Here is a 20,742-nt window from a genome sequence, read left to right on the forward strand (position 1 = left end):
ATGTGCTCTTGGGTGGGCCTGTAAGCCTCCCGTCTCCTCCCCTACACTTAAATGAAGCTTTTCAATCTACTCACTGCCATTTTTTTTTTTTTTTAAGTTTTATTTATTTATTGGGCTGCACTGGGTCTTTGTGGCTTTGCTTGGGCTTTCAAGCAAAAGTTGCAGCGAGCAGCAGCCACTCTCTAGTTGTGGTGTGCGGGCTTAGTGCAGTAGCTTCTCTGGTTGCAGAGCACAGGCTCTAGAGTACGGGCTCAGTAGTTGTGGCAGATGGGCTTAGTTGCTCCGTGGCATGCAGGATCTTCCCAGACCAGGGATCGAACCTCTGTCCCCTGCATTAGCAGGCGGATTCTCAACTACAGGACTACCATGGAAGTCCTCTGCCAAACGTTTCTATGCCAGAATGTGTGGTGCAGCCAGAGATCTGGAAGTCCCTGAGAGTGGAGTACCTAGTGACCGAGCAGTTTCTATGAGTGACAAAGCTGAGCCTGGAATGCTGCTTGCTGACACTTTGATTCCAGGTTCTTTCATAGCCCCTGCCTTTCCTTAGTCACTGTTGCCCTGGCAGGACATTCCTAGGGGTCTGGAGGAGGGGTCGACTCCCTGCTACCACCTCCCAGTTGCGCTTCCTGCAAGTCCATCACCTCTTGCTACCATGCCCCTCCTTGCCCAGTGGCTCCTTCCCCACCATGTGCAGTCCCTGGGGCTCAATGCCAGGCATCCCCCGGGAGCTGATCCCCCACACATGGGCCTTCCCACCTTCCCAGGCTCCTGCATGGTTGGCAGCTCCAGCCCCCACTGCAGGTGTGCCCTTTAACAACCGAGCTGACCCATGACTGGCTGGCTGTCAAGGCCTTTCCTTCCAGTTTCCATAACCACATCCCAAGGCAGGTGTTGGTTTACCAGATAATATAGCAGCTCTCTTGAGAGTTTCTTTGCACCCTGGTGACACCATGAATCTCCGTTCTTTGACCTCACTGAAACCTCCCTATGGAAACTCCTCCTTTCCTCCCACTCGATTAGAATCCCCTGCTCACACTTCCTCCTTGACTGGGGACCTGAGCTTGGATCCCCATGCCCTTGCCCTGGGGCTTGGAGAATGCAGGCTCCCTCTGGGGACTCCGCTTGAGGCTGGCGCCTGCACACACTGAAATCCACAGCCACTTCTCAGCTTCTTCCCACAGGGGTGTCCTTTTAGGAGCCCCTGGTCCATGCACTCAGGTTCCTCCAGGAAGCACGCAGACCTCACCTTGCTTGAGTCCCCTTACTCCAGCTCCTCCTTGGCATTCACCTTTTTTTTTTTTAATTTAATTTAATTTAATTTTTTAACTTTACAATATTGTATTGGTTTTGCCATATATCAAAATGAATCCGCCACAGGTATACATGTGTTCCCCAGCAAGGTGAAATGGCACTCACTTTTCATAGAGAACACCCCTCCTATCCCACATAGAGCACGGAGCTCCCTGAGGTGCCCCCTGGCCCACTTCCCTTCTCTCCCGGCCAGTGTCCAGTGTGAAGAAAGAGCTCTGGGGCAGAAGCAGCTTCCTTTGCCCCCTCCCCCATAATTCCCTTTCTCCAGGAGTCCCCCTCCTCCTCTGGGCTGTGGCTTCTTTCCTTCCATCTACAAATTCAAATCCCTGAGTTTTTTAGCATCAGAACCCCATATCCCCATAATCCTGAGGGATATCCGTTATTAACCCTTTTTGCAGATGAGGATACTGAGGTTTAGAGGGGAAGTAATTGGCTGGGCATGAACAGCTGGTGACTACTGGCCATGGGGCGGGTGTGTGGATGCTGACTCCTTGCTCAGCCCTTGACCTTGGGTCACAGACATGGGGAGGACTCAGCCTTCTTAGTAGCCTCTCTGTGGGATGACCCAGTGCTTAGAAATGGAGTCTGAGACTGATTGTAATTGAAGTGACAGTCAGTGCGAGTCATTTGATGCTTAAGCTGCTTAACTCTCTGCTCCTTGATATTTTGGGTACCATCTGTCTTGTCTCACTTGTGAATTCTTTAGAGGCTGCCTCTTCAGTTTTCTGTCCCTCAGAACCTTTTGCATGTGGTTGATGCTTACTAATGAGCTCCTTACTCACCTAAAAATTTTTGGCTTTTAACTTCAACCTAGAAGGCTTTTTGAAAACACCATTACTTGATTTCCATGCATGTTTAATGAACACTTGACATTTTTGTTCAGTTGAGTTGTAATCATTCCACATATGAACTTTAGTTTGTTTATAATTTAATAGTCAATCAGGACCCATCACTTGCATATCATATCACAAAGTGATTTTTAATCCATGGCATTTTATTTTATTTTTAAAATATATAAATATTTTTAAAGTGCAAACTAAACTTTAAAATGTATAAAGGTATAATTTATAAGCTATAAAATGTGACTCTTTGCTGAGTCTCAAAAATTTAAATAACAGGCTGTGAACTGAAACGGCTCAGAGTGAGAGACAAGAAAAAATACTACAAATGCATATAGACTAACAAAACAACATTTAGACTAACAAAAGCAATGATACTACTCTAAACGCTTCCAGATAGAAATAGCAGATCTTTTACAAAGAAAGAAGCTTGCCATCAGACTTTTCTGTTTGCAAAAACACAGTTGAAAAATAAATTTTTAAATGCTAAAAGAACTTTTAACTTACAATTTTCCTATCTAGCACAATATCATTTAAATGTTAAAGTGAAAAACAATACAAGGGCAAAATAAAAATAAGTTCAGGTATATGCCCTCAAAATCGTACCACTGAAAGCCAGCATTGAAAATATTTTTGCAGTAGGTATTCAAGTAAAAGAGAAATAATCCCAGAGATGTTGCAGGATAGGTAGAAATTAGGGCTTATCAGTACCTTAGTAAAGTGACTGTTGTTTTAAAACTAAGATCGAAGAACAGGAAAAAAGAACCTCAACATTGTGATAGGATTGGAGAATAATTGGGAAAATAGAAGGCTGAGCACCGAATAATTGATGCTTTCGAATTGTGGTGCTGGAGAAGACTCTTTAGAGTTCCTTGGACAACAAGGAGATTAAACCAGTCAATCTGAAAGGAAATCAACCCTGAACACTTACTGAAGGACTGATGCTGAAGCTGAAGCTCCAATACTTTGACCACCTGATGCGTAGAGCCGACTCACTGCAAAAGACGCTGATGCTGGGAAAGATTGAAGGTAGAAGGAGAAGAGGGTGACAGAGGATGAGAAGGTTGAATGGCATCACTGATTCAATGGACATGCACTTGGGCAACCTCCAGGAGATGGTGAGGGAGTCCTGGCATACTGCAGTCCATGGGATCACAAAGAGCTGGACTCTGCACTTTCATTGACTGGGTTTGATTCCTGGTTGGGGAACTAAGATTCTGTAAGCTGCATGGTATAGCCAAAAAAAAAAAAAGAAAGAAAGAAGAAGAAGAAGCTATAATTGAAGAAAAATGGCACTGTATTGTAGAGGTAAAAATATTACAGAGTTGTTGCAGGAAGAAGGATCCCTTCTGGGGCCTGAAACTGGGCTCTTGTCTAACACTCAGAAATGAATTGTCCGAGGAGACACATGTGCTGATAAAGCATGAGATTTTATTGGGAAAGGGCACCCGGGTGGAAAGCAGTAGGATAAGGGAACCCAGGAGAACAACTTTGCCATGTGGCTCACAGTCTCCGGTTTTATGGTGATGGGATTAGTTTCCAGGTTGTCCTTAGCCAATCATTCTGACTCAGAGTCCTTCCTGGTGGTGCATGCTTTGTTCAGCCAAGATGGACGCCAGAGAGGAGGATTCTGGGAGGTGGTTGACATGTGGTGTCTCCTTTTGATCTTTCCTGAACTCTTCCGGTTGGTGGTGGCTATTAGTTCCGTGTCCCTTACCAGGACCTCCAGTCCTAAGACAACTCATGCAAATGGTTACTATGGTGCCTGGCCAGGGTGGGCGGTTTCAGTCAATGTGCTTCTCCTAACAGTGTTATAGACCCTAATCCTAGCTGTGTCTTGGATATAGTTCTGCCTTACTCACCCTCTTGTAAGTGGTGGTTTTTCCTTCCCAAAAATATAGTTTCTGCTCCCTTTCCTCTTCATTACCTTATGCCTCCCAAGTCCTACACATGAAGAATGAGATGATCAGAAAATGAAGGATTCTGGTGGGTTGGTTTAGATTAGTGTTTCTGAAAGGAACCATCAGTAATTTAATTTATAATTTGTTTTGGGCTGACCGACTTTTGTGTGTCAATAAAAAAATACAATAAAGATGAAATATTTAAAACAGACATAAACTATAAGCACTTTTATTTTTATTACATTCAACCAACATAAATACTTTGTCAGATTACTATAAAACTTTCCAAATGTTTACTCTCGATTTCTGTACTTGCGTTATTGCAGACCAGTCACAAGCTAGTTGTGGGCAGACCACCCTGTGGAGAGTGCTGGGCTAGACAGTGGAGGTTTTACTTTGTTCATCAATTTCCATGGAGTCCAATTTTTTTGTTAAACTTTTTTGAAATTGCTCCAACTTATTCTGATCTCTGCTGATAACAAAGAAACACAGCTAGGAAGAGCTGTAAAGTCTACTGACCTTCAGAGGTCAGGTAGAATGTTTGACTTTAAAAAAAAATCACTGTTCAACCCTATGTTTAATCAGATGTTCATTATTTCATCCGTTGAAAACCAGTAGAAGGCAGATAAGTGGCTTTCCTCCTTCTCATTTATGGAGTGTACCTAGCTCGCCTTTGTCTTATAGTAGAAATGTGGGTTTGAGTATTTTCTCAGCTGCATACAGTGAAATTCTAATACTCAAGGTCATAACAGCCAGAAGAAATGTTATATTCTGATTGCGAGATAAAAAATAAGGATTGGGAATTGCTTTTTAAATAGCACAGCCTTTAAATGTTTTGACTTGAAGTCTGATGGGGTCTATCTGGTGATTACGTGATATTTTATGCTCAAGGTAGCTGTGATTGTCTTACTGGAACACTTAAATTAAATATTTAAATGTTAATGGGAATTGGCAAGAACCATTAGGGGAAGTATACAAAATAATTTGAAGGAGAAGTCCAAGTAAATTAATTCTAGCTTTAGGCTTGTATTCAAATAACACCAGTTATGGTGGGTTAACATGAAACCTATTTTTGCTGTTGTGAAAAGGAATTAGAATCTAGAGAAGCACTGTACTAGAAATATTATACAATGCATGTAATTGTAAATTCTCCAGTAGCCACATTGAAAAAGCTGAAATTAATTTTAATGTTTTATTTCATCAAGTACATATGAAGTGTTAACATTTCAAAATGTAATATGGAATTTACTTGTTTATTTTTAAAAGCATCTTTGCTATAGATTTTTTTTAATGCTATCCATAAGTAACCCACATTATTCTTGAATATTTATTTATTTATTTGGCTGTGGTGGATCTTAGTTATGACATGTAGGCTCTTATTTGTGGCATGCAAGATCTAGTTCCCTGACCAGGGATTTAAGTTGGGCCCCTTCCACTGGGAACACGGAATCTTAGCCACTGAACCACCAGGGAAGTCCCAGTACAGAATGTATTAACGAGGTATTTTATATTCTATTTTACTAAGTCTTCAAAATTGGTAGACTTTATACACATTGCACGTCTTGATTTGAATTAGCCGCCAGTCAAGGGCTCATTAGCCATGAATGACTAGTAGTCACGTTACTGGGTAGTGTAGATTGAGAACCGAAGTCCACAGTGAGGGAGATAATTTGCACAATTATGTGAGTAGTTTTATATTTGAATTAGGATTTGGTCCAGAAGAATTTCAAGGGAATTCATAGTTACCTTAGAGGGGATAGTAGGGGGATCTGGGGAGTCACCCCTCCTCCCAAAATGCATCTGGCTATTTGTATCAGTGATTTTTAGCAGGTCATTTCTGTGGACTAGCTGCTTAGTCTCACCCAGGGGCAGGGAGGGAACTCAAGAATTGCTTTTGCTTATTCCATAAGGGCAGAGACCAGAGGAAAGAGTCAAGCAGGACACTGCTTTATTGTTTCTGTTTTTTATTTGAGAGATTTAATTAATATATATATATATAAGGAATGATTTTTTTTTTAATGCAAGGTTATTATGTAGGAAACTTGTTCCTAGAAGAGACTTTGCTATTTAAATACTGTATACTTGCTAATTCTGTTTTTGGCAAAGAGTAGGTAGAGACTAGGTTACTCTGGGTAGTGAAGTTGGTGCTGGGAATGACAAAGAAACATAGAAAAGGGAAAGTTCTAGCTGTGCCCAAGCAGGGGAACTGTGAGCATCAGAGCCCTCCTGTTCTGATTTCCTCCTTGGTAGCAGAGGCCTACAGGGAGGGGCCGTGTGACTGTCCTGCCCACAGTCGCCCAGATAGCTCCTGTGCTGCTGGGAATCAGAACTCAGGCCTGCTGGGTCTGTCTTGAGTCATCTGTGTCTTGCAGTATGCAGCAGGGACAGAGAAGACGAGATGGCAATAATGTTAATGGATAAGCATAGAATTTTTCTTTTTTCTAAGTGAAAGTGGCTTTTTGTGCATTTTTCAGATTTAAAAATTGTAGTTTTAGAAAATAGTTATATTGAAGTGGGATAATAGCTGGTATTGCTTCAAAATAATCTCCAGTGAGGGAGATTTGCACAAGGAAATAAGAGGGAGTCTGGACAAAATGAAAGTGACTATGAGTTGATAATTGTTGGAGCTGAGTGAAAAAAGTACTTTTGTTGTTATTCAGTTGCTAATTCGTGTCTGACTCTTTGCAACTCCATGAACTTCCCTGTCCTTCAGTACCTCCTGGTGTTTGCTCAGACTCATGTCTGTTGAGTCAGGGATGCCATCCAACCATCTCATCCTCTGTCGCTCCCTTCTCTTCTTGCCTCAATCTTTCACAGCATCAAGGTCTTTTCCATTGAGTTGGCTCTTGGCATCAGGTGACCAAAGTATTGGAGCTTCAGCATTAGTCCTTCCAATGAATATTCAGCGTTGATTTCCTTCAGGATTGAGAGTTTGGTCCGCTTTCTGTCCAAGAGACTCTCAAATCTTCTCCAGCACCACAGGTCAAAAGCGTCAGTTCTTTAGCTGGCGCTCAGCCTTTTTTACGTATGGTTTGACTCTTACATCTATACATGACTAGTGATGATTACTTAGGGATTCATTATTCTCTTTATTAGCTATTTGAAATTGTTAATAGAAAGCTTTAGGTATTTAAATGGTACATGAAGTTGTAAAAAAAAAAAAAAAATGCTCTGAAATCCATTATCCAACAGTAACTGCCATTAGCTTGAAAAGCATCTATTGAACATTCCTTTATGTGAAGATGTCTTGAAGAAATACAGGAAAGATGTGAGTCTTGATGTTGCTCTTACAGACATTTTATTCCAGTTCCAGAGCCCAGAGATAACACTTTCAGAGAAAAAAGTCAGTGTTGGTTACAGGTGTTTTTTACCCCAGGCCTTATGCTTATGTGGCCCTTAGGTTGGCTTGTGAAGGAGGTCCTCCTTCTGCCTTTTGTAGAGGAGTGGAGTGAGGCTCGGAGGACCCACACTGCTCTCTGCACTCAACATGGGTGTAAGAGAACCAGGATGCCCCTGGCTGTGGGTGACTGGGCACCAGACTTTGTGTTGGGCACTTGGGCACCTTACCTGTTGGAATAGTTGGACACCTTATCTATTGGAATCATAGAATCTTGTGGAACCAGAATTGGAAGGAATACAGTATGATATAATGAATGGCCACATTATGCAGAGAATCTACCAAGACCTGTGAAAACATAGAGAACAGCAAGAGTAGGGGAAACCACATGGAAGGAAGGCTCCTGGGAAAAGGAGGAGCTTGGAATGACAAGTCAGGGAAAGGAGGAGGACACATATGGCTCAGGAGGATTGACATTCGAAATGTGGTAACAAGAAGAGGAAATTTCAGTGGCAAAAGACTGTTTCTTGTGGAGTATTTTGGTTTTGAATGAAATGTACCAAAATGATTATGTATAGGAGAACCATTGTCCAGTGGAACAAAGATCAGAAGGATTCAGCCTTTTGGAAAATGTATCAGGTGGTCATTCATGAAGACCAGATTGCACATAGTAAGAGATATGAGGGCAGCAAAATTACGTTTGAGTGATGAATGATGAGGGATACAATAGCTACTGATCAGTCAAGTGATGACAAGTTCTTATTTATTTTTAAAAAAAGTGTCCCTGATTTCACATTATGTATACCTGAGTAGCTAACTTGTTCTTGATTAGCCAAGCCATCCTCCCAAAAGGCCCCGTGTTCTTGTCTGTAATGCCTATTTAAGTTGCCCAGAAGCTAATGAATTTCCACAATGCACCTTGATTCTTCCTGTTGCTTTTATGGTGCTCACAACACCTGGGCAGCCAGGTTTTGAGGGCTGGAAGAATAAGTGTTTAAACGAATTCATAGGAGTTTAATACTTCTCCTCTATGGGAAGGCCACCTGTTTGCCTAGCCCTGGGATATTCCATCGTTGTTGATGGGTTTTTCATTGGCATGGAAATTTACATAGTTTACCACTTGACAAAGTAGTATTCTCTCTGTGTGTTCTTCAGTTGAATGATTTCAGTACAGAAGAAGTTCTTGAGGAGCTAGTACGGAGGAGTAGCCCACAAGTTAAAGATTGAGGTGGCAGTGAGAATAACTGTGGGGGAGGAGACTTTCTCAGGGTCACTTCTAGCAGGTTGGATCTCCACGTGGGGCAAGTTCAGCCTCACTGCTCTGTGTGCAAGTGCTATCCAGTTGGCCAGGGGAGCCCAGGTCCTCCACCACTGTTTCTGCAGGCCAAGCGCACTTTGTCTCACTCTGAGCCTCTCCCCAGGCTCTGCCATAGGAGTTTCCCTGGCCTCAGTGCTGGGGAAGGGGAGGGGCATCCATGACATCACACCTCACCCTTTTCTTCTTGCTAATTTTATTTTTACTGTCATAGACTTTATTTTTTGAGTACTTTTTGGTTCATAGCAAAATTGACCAAAAAGTGAGCAAAGTTCCTACACGCCCACTCTCCACACACATACATAGCTCCCCCTCCCACCCCATTATCAACATTCCTTCCCAGAGGGTATTTGTTACAATTGATGAACCTCCAGTGACAAATCATAACCACCCAAGGTTCATTCTTGGCATTAGGGTCCACTCTTGGTGTTGTATGTTCTGTCAGCTTTGACAAATGTATATTGAGTTGTATCCACCACAATAGCTTAACATAGAATGGTTTCACTGCCCTAAAAGTCCTCTGTACTCTGCCCATTCATCCCTTCTGAGCCCACAGCCTCTGGGGACTGCTGAGCTTTTTACTGTCTCCATAGTGTTGCCTTTTCTGTTGTTGAATGCCATTTGGTTGGAATCATGCAGTATATAGCCTTTTTAGATTGGCTTTTCACTTATGATACACATTTAATATTCCGCAGTGTCCTTTCATGATTTGAGAGCTCACTTCTTTTTAGTGTTGAACAGTATTCCACTGTACAGGTGAACCTTTTTGTTCACATTGGTATCGTCTCTCACCTTGCCTTCCTAAAAGAAATGCTCTGCTGGTTTAGGCTAGGGGTAGTAAGTGATGATGGAGAAGGCAATGGCACCCCACTCCATTACTCTTGCCTGGAAAATCTCATGGACGGAGGAGCCTGGTGAGCTGCAGTCCGTGGGGTCACTAAGAGTTAGACACGACTGAGCACCTTCACTTTCACTTTTCACTTTCCTGCATTGGAGAAGGAAATGGCAACCCACTCCAGTGTTCTTGCCTGGACAATCCCAGGGACGGGGGAGCCTGGTGGGCTGCCGTCCATGGGGTCCCACAGAGTCGGGCACGACTGAAGCGACTTAGCAGCAGCAGCAGCCACTGGTTGATGACTAACACTTGCCTCTCCATGTGCATCAGTGAAAGGTTGTTGCTGAACCATGCAGAGACTCCGGGATTCTTGGCCTCCTGAGGAGAAGAATTCAATCTGGGGCCAGAGACGAGGCTTGATCACTCAGAGCTTTTGTGTAATAAAGTTTTATTAAAGTATAAAGGAGATAGAGAAAGCTTCTGACATAGGCATCAGAAGGGGGCAGAAAGAGTACCCCCTTGCTAGTGTTAGCAATGGAATTATATGCTCTCTAATTAGTTATTACAGTGAATCAAAAGAACATCTGGAGGTTGTAAAGACCTCACTAGACCTACTCCCATAATTTACATTTTAAGATAACAGGATTAGCCAGAAGGTTTTTTCCAGAGACTGTCCTCAAGCAGGATACATTATTATTATATAATCCTAAGGAATGTAGAGGGGAAAAAAAATTTTGTCCTTTCTTCCTCCTTGAGAATTCCAGACCCCTCTCTCCTTGGGGACCCCTAGACTTCTTATCAACCTGCCTAGAAAATGACTCGCTCATCAGGTTGCACTGTGGGTCCCTGTGTGACTCTGCTCTCCCACAGGGTCCAAGCTGGAGTGAGCCAACAGACGTTCTTTAGGAGTTAGGATAGGGAATAGCTTAGAGGGGGACATCTTATACCATCCTCTAATCGTTAAATCTCAAAATCTCAAAGCCTTTCTTTGCTTTGAGATGGGGAAAAAGGTATAGTTATGAAAAGGTGTAGTTCCCTTATTGATAGGAGGCCAAACAGGAGAGACGCTTACTCAAAGACACTTAGGTTTGTGGCAGGAGAGTGAGTCATCAACCAAAACCCCTGGGACTGAAAAAGGAAAGCGGGGCGGCAGGAGTGGGGGTTTGTTAACAGGAACCTTGACCTTGAAGAAGCAGGAAGGAGGGTCATGGAATGAGGCCGCCCTTCTCTTCAGTGTGAGTGTGTGTATACACATACACACACAGGCGCGCCTGAGCCCACCCTGACCCTGCTGCTGTAGTACTCCAGTCTCTTAAAGTTAGCCACTCTCATCCCCGGTGTCGCGAGGTTATTAATTATACTACACATGTTCATTCATTCTGCAGATACCTACTGAGCACATAATGGGTGTAAGGAACAGTGCTGTGAGCTGAGGCGGGAACTCTAGGGGGAGTCATAGCTCCTGTCCTCTGGCAGCTCACTGTCTTGTGTGGACTGCAGACACTTAAATAGATTATTTGAACATGATATGGTAAATGTTGGAGAAGGCAATGGCACCCCCCTCCAGTACTCTTGCCTGGAAAATCCCATGGATGGAGCAGCCTGGAAGGCTGCAGTCCATGGGGTCGCTGTAGGTCGGACACGACTGAGCGACTTCACTTTCACTTTTCACTTTCATGCATTGGAGAAGGAAATGGCAACCCACTCCAGTGTTCTTGCCTGGAGAATCCCAGGTACGGGAGAGCCTGGTGGGCTGCCATCTATGGGGTCGCATAGAGTCGGACACGACTGAAGTGACTTAGCATGGTAAATGTAGAAACAAAGATGTGGTCCATCAAGTCTCCCTGAAGTAGGTGGAACTCGATGGGGTGCTGGGTGAGCAGGGGTGTGTGGAGGCCATTTGAGGTATGGAAGTTGGGAGGGCAGAGAGCACTGCAGGGAAGCAGTACAGAGTACAGGGTTCCAGGTGGAGTGTGGGTGCTGAGGCACTGACTGCCAGGCCAGATGAGGCGGGGGGTGCAGAAAGGGGCCCCGGAGATTCGTGTAGTTGGGAAGCTGAGGATAGCTCAAATGACTTTCTTAGATGGTTTACTCTGGGCTGGAGAAGGGCTGGCATGCTGGTGGCACAGGGCAGGGCTGCTGCAAGAGACGGGACTATAATCCAGCAATCCCACTCTTGGGCATATACCCATAGAAAACCAGAATTCCAAAAGATACATGCACTCCAGTGTTCACTGTAGCACTATTTACAATAGCCAGGACATGGAAGCAACCTAAATGTCCATCAGCAAAGGAATGGACAAAGATGTGGTACATATATACAATGGAATATTGCTCAGCCATAAAAGGAATGAAATTGTACCATTTGCAGAGACATGAATGGACCTAGAGACTGTCATACAGCGTGAAATGAGTCAGAAAGAGAAAAATAGGTATCATATGTTAATGCCTATATGTGGAATCTAGAAAAAATGGCGTAGATAATCTTATTTGCAAAGCAGAAATAGAGACACTTGTAGAGAACAAGTGTATGGACAACGAGGTGGAAATGGGAGGGTGGAGTGAATTAGATTAGGATATGCATATATGTAGATATACCATTGATACTATGTATGAAGCAGATCATTATTGAGAACCTCCTGCATATAGCACCGGGAACTCTATTTAGTGCTCTGTGGTGACCTAAATGAGAAGGAAGTTCAAAAAAGAGGGGATACATGTAGGCATATATAGTTGATTCACCTTGCTGTACAGTAGAAACTAATGCAACATTGTAAAGCAATGATATTCTAATAACATTAATTTTTAAAAAGTAAAAAAAGAAAAAAAGGGACTGTAGCCAAACCAAAAGTTGAAAATTGCCAAATAGAAACACGCTGGCGTTAATAGTTTTGTCAGGAATGGGCGAGGGAAAGGTCTCGTCAATTTTTTGAATGATCAAGGAAGAACCAAAACAATTTTTTCCTACTCTTTCCTCCTCATCCCCTTAAAGAAAAAAAATGCATACTTGTTAAAAAAATTTTAATGCATTATCCTATTTTGTTACAGTGAATTTAGTTTAGCAAAAACTTTTAAAATGTATTCTTTTGAATGTGTTGCAAGGGTTATTTTATACATTAAGTTCAGAATATTGAAGTTCTTTCTAATCCAAAAGTCAAAGGAAAAATATCCTTTATTTTAGAGGGGTGGTTTTGTGGGAGGGAATTACAAAGGATGAGAGATATTAGTAGGAATGAAACAGGCAAAACAAACTACTTTTGGGGAAAAAAATAGGAAATTGTTTTACAGGAAGCATTTCAAAATCAATTTAAAGCTGTAGAGCATATATTTTGGCCAGCTCATAAAATGAGTTGATACACTTATATAAGTTTATTTATTCTGTACTTTATTCATATAGCAGATAAGGAAATGGCTACCCACTCCAGTATTCTTGCTTGGAGAATTTCATGGACGGATAGAGCCTGGCAGGCTACAGTCCATGGGATCGCAAAGAGTCTGACACTACTGAGTGACTAACACTTATTCATAATAGTCAGATATTTGTGGAACATCCTGTACAAGCTATTCTAGGGCTGGAAGAATAGCTCTATACCAAGAGGAGTCCCTGTTCTTGTGAAAGCTTACATTCTACCTCATGTTACTATTTTAGTTTTACTTACATATAAACGAGAGATGGAGAACAGTGTATTATAATGCAACAGGGAATTCAGGGCATTTCCCAGGTTGTCCAGCTGTGAAAAGCATCTAAAGACTGAAGGAGGTAAAGCAGTGTAATTAGAGCACTTCTCTAACCCTCCTAGTAAACAGAAGTTTCACAGCACTTTGCATTAATATTGTTTGCACTGTGACCTGATCTTTAGGGGCATGGTGCCTGGTCATGTCATTGTGTGTGTAGTGGGGCAGAGTGAGCCTTCAATAGTCATTTGCATAAAAGAACTAATTATAACATTATTTTCCAAACTGTCGACCTGGGCACGTGTAGCAAGACATAGACCACAAAAGGTAAAGGAATCTGTATATAGATAAGGTTGGGGCCTCTTATTTATATCCACATTAGCACACTCAACTGTCCAAAATGTTCTGCATTAAAGGAACTCCTTGATTTAAACCAGCATTTCACACATGTATATTGAGAATCTTTTTTCACGCATAACACCTCTTACTTCCTGGTTTGCTGGAAGAGGCATCCAGAGGGATTTGTGGAGCCTTTCTTTCTGCTTGCAGAGATCAAGGACATCTATCATTCCTTACTTCTGAGGGCCATGAGCATTGCTACTTGGAGCTTGGCTTCACTGAGTTTCCTTTGACCCCCGGACCCAGTCTCTAGCTGGAAAGTCAGCCAAGGAAAGCCATGAAAAGAGAATTGTCATTTCCCTCGGAGTCAGATACCTTCTGACACAGTAGAGCTGGACTCTAATTATTGAACTGCGCTTTCAAAGAAAATGTTCTCAAGGTTTCAGAGGAGAAAAAAAAAAAATAATCCTTGGCAAGGGGTAGAATTGGAGGAAGTTGGGAAGTTGGAAGAATTTTTTCTTCACAATTTGTCCTCTTTTCTCTCTTTGGCTCTTCCTGTCTTTATTTTATGGCTACTGAAACATCACACTTGGTCTCTTTCTTCTTGGATTTTGTTTTTGAGCAATTAGTAATAAATGTGTCAAATGTTAGTGGTAACTTCAAGCTAAGAGTAGTATATTCTGCTCGTGGTTGGCTAAAATCTAGTGGCTGTCCTGCCCCTTTGCTTGGTCTTGCCTTATAAAAGCCCTTTTGCAACTTTGGGCACCAAAAACACTTGGGATGTTGCCCACACAGGCCTATCTTAGTATTTTTATGCTCGTGTAGATGGTACGAGGGTAAAGTTTGAGTGTCCTGTTGCCGTTTTCCATCTTTGATTGGAATATTAGGACAGATGTGTTCTTGGCTCCTATGGGTCAGCCATATACATTGTGCAGGCTCTTCATGGCTTAAAACCCCCTTCAACTTGGCCTTGCATTCCTGTGGGGATTTTGCCAAGTGAGATGTGGAAAACAAAGAGTCCGTAAGACTCTCCTGGTGAAAAAGTGCCTTGTGTAGTCCCAGATTACTTAATATGCGTTTTGCTTCTTTACTGCTGTTCAGATGAATCATTTAAAGATGTACCTTTTACTAGATGCTTACTGGGCTCCATGCACTGTGTTAGGAACTTCACCCATCCGTTTTCATTTTATTTCTGCATCTGAAGTATCTAAGTATTCCTCTCTTTTCTCTGGTAATGAGTGACATGGGACTTGGAGAATTATATCTAAGTTTCCACAAGGAAGTAGGAAGTGGTCCAAGATGTGCAAAAACCAAAACCAAACAGTTAGGTACTTCTGTTGGTGACAAGCGTTTTGGCCAGCAGCTTTTCTGCCTTTTCATCACGTCTATAAACACTTCTCAAAATACTCCAGAAAAGGTAGAACATGGGAGCTGCCAAGAGGTTTATCATATGATCCAGAGAAGGCTACTTAAAGGCAGCATTCCTTCAAATAACAGGCTCCTGATACCTTTAGAATAAATTCCTATTTAATTGGAAGGGTCTTATTCATATTTAAAATAAACATTTTGAATAGGTAAGTGTCCTATGTAGAGACATATTCTGTCCTAGGGTTCTCTAGGGACCCTGCTCTGATCAGGCAATGAGTTTCTGCCTGTGGGCAGTGGCCATCTCACTGACCACTGAGCTGGAGGTCAAGCAAGGTCATGTTTGATTCTTGAACTTACCTCATTGTTTTAGATGTATTATTACCTTTAATCCTCACAACAGCCCTTTTCCTGGGCATTATTATTACAGGGGAAGAAACTGAGGTACACCAGAGCCAAATGACTAATTGTTGTCATTTGGCCGCTCAGTCATGTCCGACTCTGCGACCCCATGGAACTGCATCATGCTAGGCTTCTCTGTCCTTCATTACTTCCCAGGGTTTGCCCATGTTCACAGATGCATGTTCATTTAGTCAGTGATGCCATCCAACCATCCATCCTCTTTTGGCCTCTTCTCCTCCTACCTTCAATCTTTCCCAGCATCAGGGTCTTTTCCAATGAGTTGGCTATTTGCATCAGGTGGCCAAAGTATTGGAGCTTCAGCTTCAGCATCAGTCCTTCAAATGAATATTCAGGGTTGATTTCCTTTAGGATTGACTGGTTTAATCTCCTTCCTGTCGAAGGGACTCTCAAGAATCTTCTCCAGCACCACAGTTCGAAAGCATCAATTCTTCGGTGCTCAGCCTTCTTTATATAAGGTCCAACTGTCACATCCATATGTGACTACTGGAAAAACCATAGCTTTGACTATACGGACAGTTGTTGGCAAAGTGATGTCTCTGCTTTTTAATAGGTCTACTAAATGACAGAATCAGGGTCAGTCACTGTAAATCACTGTGCTATTGCTCTTCCCCTAAATGCCATGTTCTGTCTCAAATCCTAATGCATCTCAGCCTCAAATATGGACTTACCTGGTTCCCCCATGTATCTACTTAGAAGGGTGCCCCTGCCCTGGGTAGTGGGGGGTGTGCGGTCAGAACAGAGGCCAGCAGTGGGCACTGGGTGGCCTGCGGGTTTGTCTGAGTGATGCCCTGGAGGCACAGATGTTTAAGTTAAACCTTTGATGGCTTGTCTTTGAAATTGGATAGTCCTTTTTCTACTTTCTAGAGAAACTTTTTTGGGGATAGGACCCTTTGGGAGATTGAGGGGGATTAATTAAATTTGTATTTGACATCCAATGCACCTCTGAAGGGATTTGTATATTTGTTGCTTTTTAGCCAGGTTTGTAATTACAGTCTTAGGAGGATTCTTGTATTATATGGAACTTCTGAACCTTTAAAGATAGGGCAATGAGAAGAGTAAATTTGTCTGCTGGAGATAAATTGAACATAATGGGCCCATTATGGGAATACATTTCTGTATTTTATAGTCTAAATAGAAAGAAAAAAAGCTTTTCATATGTAAATATAACCCAATAAAAATAAATCTGCAAAGTGGTTAAAACATGATAATGGAGACTATTTTAACCGTAGAAATAGCCCATCTGGACAAATATGTCCCCTTTGTTTTTATTCTTTTTCAAATGGTCTTTTCATGGGTTCTCATGTTAGTCAGGAAAGAGCTCCTCTATCTCTTGAAGTATTGAATAGTATTTGTGCCTTTGTTATACTAACTTTGAGCTGCCTGCTTCAGTCCCTTTGGCTGTAGGTCATAAACAATACATGGCATTGTGTACAACAAATCTTCATTCATGTGATTACAAGATTTACTGTTCTGTTTTCAAATGGAATGGATGATTGAGAAGGTGGAAAATCAAAAGCAGCACTGTATTACATGGGGTTCCTGTGGTCACAGATAACAAACTCAAGCTAGCTTAAGTTAAAAAAAAAAAAAAAAAGATTTATAATAAGGATAGAGGTGTATCTTAGGAACTTAAGGCAAGGATGAAGTGGCCCTCAGGAATGAACAGGAACAGAGAGAAGGAAGGGACCTCTCTCATCAGTGTTCACAGCAAGCACATGTGTGACACAAACGTTACAAGGAGGAGAGAGAGGTGACGGAGGGAAAGTAGCAATCTATGCAGTGTATTACTTTACACTCAAGCGTGACATTAAAAAACAGCTCCGCTGTGTTCTTTGGGGAAAAAAAAATTCATGCTCATTATATGAAATTCAAACAGTTATAAGAAAAGCAGGAATGCTTTAAAATTCAGATAGGCAATCATTACTGTTTTAATAAACGTCCTTCTAGCATGTATAAGGACATCTAGAAACACTGGCATGCACACGCAGAAATGTAATCATACTTTGCATGGTCATTTACCTGTTTTATTTTATTTTTTAAGTTTTATTTATTTATTTATGGCTGCACTGGGTCTTTGTTGCTGTGCACGGGCTTTCTCTATTTGCGGCGAGCAAGGGCTGCTCTTCAATGCCGTGCGCAGGTCTCATGGCGGTGCCTTTTCCTGTTGTGGAGCAAGGGCTGCTCTTCATTGCCGTGCGCAGGTCTCATCGTGGTGGCTTTTCCTGTTGTGGAGCATGGGCTCTAGGCACACAGGCTTCAGTGGTTATAGCACACAGGCTCAGTTGTTCCTCAGCGTGTGGGATCTTCCCCAGACCAGGGATCGAACACGTGTTCCCTGCATTGGCAGGCGGATGCTTATCAACTGTGCCACCAGGGAAGTCTTGCCTGTTTTATTCACTCAGAAGTGTATCATGGCTCTTTTCATACCAATAACTATCATCAATAAATACATGTTTACTTGACATCTCCTATTTGTAAACCTTTAGGATACTTACTCCCTCTGCCTTCAGTGATTATAAACATGTTATGTGTATCCATCTTTCTGCTTTCACAATAACGTATTTTGAGTAGATTCTTAGAGAAAGATTGCTAGATCAAAAGGTATGCCATTTTACATGCTGATATAATTGCCAAAGTGGCTACATCATGAGCTGTGGCCATAACAACAGCTCCTGTCAGTCTTGGACATCATCACCAATCTGACAGATAAAAGGAGCTCAGTTTTCTGAAGTTGTGTTTTCCCGTTGTTAGTATAATTGAGTATCTCTTCATGCATTTGTTATTGTTCACTGTTCTATTTCTTCTCATGGGAAGTTTATTAATTTGCTTCATCCATTTTGAGCTGGGGTATTAATTTCTTTATTGACTTTTTTAAAAGATTTTTTTTGGATACAGATCATTTTTAAAGACTTTATTGAATTTGTTACAATACTGCTTCTGTTTTTATGTTTTGGTTTTTTAGCCTTGAGGCATGGGGGATCTTAGCTCCCTGACTAGGGATTGAACCCACACCCCGTGTATTGGAAGGTGAAATGTTAACCACTAGACGGCCAGGGAAGTCCGTCCTTTAGCTCTTGTATGAATATTTTACTTAGTTTCTTATTTTACCCAAAGTATCTAAGTTTGTTTGTTTGTTGTCTTTATTTTTTACTTGTTTTTGCCTTTCCTATATTTGAGATTTAAAAAAAAAAAAATGTTGCGAGCCAAATGTCTCAGTCCTTCAGTTTTACATTTTGATGTCATGTTTAAAAAGGGCCTTTCTATCTTAATATTATAAAACTATTCATCTGTATGTTTTTCTAGTACTCATTTGATTCTATTTTGAATTTATTCTCTTTAAATAGAGAGAGAGAAAGAGCGCGCTAGATTTTTCTCTCCTCCCATACAGCCAGCCAACATCTTTTATTAACTAGTCTCACATACTTACCCAGACTAGATTACATGCACTTGGTCTATTTCATATGAAACCTGTTTCTGTGGCTGCATGTTTATTGTCTGGTTATTTCATATATGTGTTCTCACTCAGGCCATTGTTTAACTATTAACAGCAGTCATTGTTTAATGTTTAATGCTGGCCCATTTTGTTGGCCATAATCTGTGATCTATTATGGTTCTTCTCTCTTTCAAACTGGGTTTGCATGGATAAGGTGCTAAATTCTCGGATATCAAGTGCCTCAGAGAACTGGGAGTAAGATGGAAACAGTGGAAGCAAGACGGGACTGCTTCCCAGACAGGAGGAAAAAGTGAATAAGACAAGAGCTCATGGATGCTGATTTTAAAAACAATCAGTGCAGTGCCTGTGATTTTTGTTTTAAATATAGGTGGGGGCAGGAAGGATAATGTATATATTTGATCTTTGTTTAAATCTAAAGCCATTAAACATTCCCATCACAGGGAAGAAAATAATGTGTTTTGCTTCTTTGCCAACTGGAACGTAATGTTGGTCTCTGAAATAAGTGCCTTGGGACCTTGATTCCCTGTTGGTCAAGAAAATTCCCAGCCCATGTGTTGCAGCGGAAATTCATTGTTTCCTGAGTTATTTCCTTTCGCACTTAGTGTGGGGGAAATGACCAAATGTATAGATTGAGTTTTTTTTTTTTGGAAAACTGATGTCTATAACATTAGTTGATTCTGATGGTTTTCATAACTGTTTTAGGTATTGCTGCTGAAGGATTCTCAGATGCTTCAGGGAAATCGATTTCACATAAACTGAGAATTTAGGTGAGTCTGTTAAAAAAAACTATTTTATTTTCAATGGGTCACCTTCCTGCACTGATAAAATTTTACAGAGCATTAAAACATTGTCGCTTCATGCTGTCTTGTTTGATTTTTTTTTTACCACGGTTCTGTGAGATAGGAGTGTAGCTGCCTGGTCTTATTACCTCCACTGCTGTGTGATTTTTTTCCGTCTGCTAGTTTGATGGGGGCAGGGTAGGGCTTGGAAAAAGGGGTTAGTAGCTGGTTTTTTACCTTATTGTGTGGACTGTCATTCTCTCACTCAAAATTTACCTTATAATTTTGGAGTTAGGGAGGGAAGTACTGGATGAGAAGTTAATGTGGAACTTTCAGCAGCCTTTTTTGTTTCTTAATTGGAGGATGCTTTACAATATTGTGTTGGTTTCTGCCATACATCAGCATGAATCAGCCAGAGGTATACATGTGTCCCCTCCCTCCCGAACTCCCCTTCCGTCTCTCTCCCCACCCCATCCCTCTAGGTTATCCCAGAGCACTGGGTTGAGCTTCCTGTGTCACACAGCAAATTTCCGCCTGCCATCTCTTTTGCATACAGAGTGTATATGTCTCCATGCTATTCTCTCAATTAGTCCCACACTCTCCTTCCCTTACCGTGTCCACAATTCTGTTCTCTAGGTCTGTCTCCACGGATACAGAGATTGTGTTACATTATACATTGGTACTTCCCTGGTGGCTCAGACGGTAAAGTGTTTGCCTGCAATGCAGAAGACCCGGGTTTAATCCCTGGGTCAGGAAGATCCCCTGGAGAAGGAAATGGCAACCCACTCTAGTACTCTTGCCTGGAAAATTCCATGGATGGAGGAGCCCAGTGGGCTATAGTCCATGGGGTCGCAAAGAGTTGGTCACGACTGAGCGACTTCACTCACTCACATACAATGGAATATTACTCAGCTATAAAAAAGAATGTATTTGTGTCAGTCCTAACAAGGTGGAAGAACCTAGGGCCTATTATACAGAGTGAAGAAAGAAAAAGTCAAATATTGTATATTAACTCACGCATATTTATATCTAAGGAGAAGGCAATGGCACCCCACTCCAGTACTCTTGCCTGGGAAATCCCATGGATGGAGGAGCCTGGTAGGCTACAGTCCATGGGGTCGCGAAGAGTCAGACACGACTGAGCGACTTCACTTTCACTTTTCACTTTC

General features: G+C 41.9%; 1 protein-coding gene across 11 annotated transcripts in view; it reads left to right on the top strand.

The window, feature by feature from the left end:
• The window catches only part of TLN2 (talin 2), a 499,482-nt gene that overhangs the window by 192,913 nt on the left and 285,827 nt on the right, over window positions 1–20,742 (top strand). For 10 of the 11 annotated variants that reach the window (XM_010840783.1, XM_010840793.1, XM_010840795.1 and 7 more), the window contains one exon: window positions 19,497–19,561. The exons of the other annotated variant lie outside the window; for it this stretch is intronic. The gene's annotated coding sequence lies outside the window, so the exon portion shown is untranslated. The remainder of the gene's footprint in view (window positions 1–19,496; window positions 19,562–20,742) is intronic. 11 annotated transcript variants of the gene reach the window in all.

Source organism: Bison bison, unplaced genomic scaffold (genome assembly GCF_000754665.1).
Source record: "Bison bison bison isolate TAMUID 2011002044 unplaced genomic scaffold, Bison_UMD1.0 scf7180017864146, whole genome shotgun sequence".
NCBI lineage: Eukaryota > Metazoa > Chordata > Mammalia > Artiodactyla > Bovidae > Bison > Bison bison.